The sequence below is a fragment of the Antrostomus carolinensis genome, unplaced genomic scaffold (assembly GCF_000700745.2).
Source record: "Antrostomus carolinensis isolate BGI_N321 unplaced genomic scaffold, ASM70074v2 scaffold28170, whole genome shotgun sequence".
Classification (NCBI taxonomy): Eukaryota; Metazoa; Chordata; class Aves; order Caprimulgiformes; family Caprimulgidae; genus Antrostomus; species Antrostomus carolinensis.
In genome coordinates, this window is record NW_010290979.1 from 4000 (window position 1) to 5612 (window position 1613).

Genomic DNA, 1613 nt, shown 5'->3' on the forward strand with positions numbered 1-1613 from the left:
CTTCCCCCCCTCTCCCCTCCCCAAAGGTCACTGGTAGATAACAGCTGCACAGCTAACATTAATAATTTTGCAAATAATTTGATTTAGGAGAAAGATGCTCGAGTGACAGCTTGGAGATGTGGAGGATGGTTGGGGGATGCAGCCCAGCTCAGCACTGCAAGGATCGCCCGGCATGCGCGGGAGGTGGGATGGGGAGGTCTGGTCTCCTGTCTGGCTGTGGTCTGGCTGCAGGGATGGGGATAGTGTCTGCTGGGATGCTCCTGGGATGATGAGGTGGCCCCCAGACTCTACTGGATGAGGGTACTAATTGCCATGAGTAACATGGGGCTGGCAGTGGTTTGGCCTGTCAGGCTGCCAGTGCCCTGGCTGCTGGGCTGGAGGGGCTGGGAAGAGCTGGAGAGAGGGATGGAGGAGGACAGACTCAGGAAAGGGGAAGGAATTGAGCAAAAGCAGAGAGACAGCATGTGTGTGAGCAGAGGGAGGAGATGCTCTGAACCCAGAGAAATTAAAAAGCCACTGGGAGAAAAGTTACAGAGGGAAGAAAATAGCAGCAGAGAGAAAAGCAGGAGAAAGGGGGAGGAAAAAACCAAACCACTCAGTCACTACTGAATAATGCAGGGCAGGCTACTGGGGGCTAGTGGGAGCAGCAAAAGCTCCCAGCCTTTTCTTTTTTCGTCATTAACAGATGGAGCCGTGCATGAAAGCAGGGATGTAGGCTCCAAACCCGCAGCTCGAGCAATCAAAGCGTGTGGCAGACAGGAGCACACCAGCCTCCGCCGCAGCCAGGTGGCTGGAATGGATGAGAAAAGCTCTCAGAGCCCACGGGATAGGGACAGAGAGGGGAAGGCGACCCCCATCCCACGTGTGCTGCCCTCCACCAACACAGCCAGCTCTGCTTGGATGTGAGTGTGGGCAGCCCTGGGTGGGAGTTATCCCTGCCGGGAGGATGGTGATTAACCTTTCCACTTGCCTTTCCTTCCTGCCTGTCATCCCTCCCCTGCTTCTCAGCTGGCTGCACTGGTGGGTCCCCGAGACACCCCCAAAAAAGGACTAAAGCCCCCTCCCCATTGGCTAGTCCCTCCTTGTTTTAGAGAGACCAAAGGTAGGATTCCCTTTGCTGGGTGCTTTTTTCCCTTCCCAGAGAGGTTTTGCTCTCTACGAGAGCATCCCCAGTGCCACGGGAGGAAGCTGGCAGTGAGAGCTGGCATTTGGTCAGGGCTGGCAGATGTCCCCTGCGCAACCTCTCTTTTCTTGCTGGGTTTCGGTTCTCCACGTTGTTTTTCCTCACAAAACCTGTGGGTTTGTCCTGGCAGACCCTGCTGGAGGCTCTTCCAGACCCCAGGACATCACAGCCACCCTCTCGTGTGCAGCCTGAGTGTTTCCGCTCAGTGCGGGGCCATTTGTGCTCATGTCAACATCACCTTCTCGCTCCTTCTCCCTGCTGTTCCCATCCCCCAAGGTTGCATCCTGTCTGGCCAGACCTGGCTTTCCTCTGGCCCTCCCCTCTGTTGTTCATGATAGGTAGCAAAGATTGTGGCTGACATAGGCAGGCTTCCCCCCCTTGATCGTTTGTGTGCGTGATCATTGGGCCCTGTCCATCCTGGAAAAGTGCA

The 1613-nt window shown here is 55.8% G+C and overlaps 1 protein-coding gene across 1 annotated transcript in view; it reads left to right on the forward strand.

Annotated features, from left to right (window-relative positions):
* The window catches only part of LOC104530502 (neuronal pentraxin receptor-like), a gene marked incomplete at both ends in the record, with an annotated part of 8265 nt that overhangs the window by 3995 nt on the left and 2657 nt on the right, over nucleotides 1-1613 (forward strand).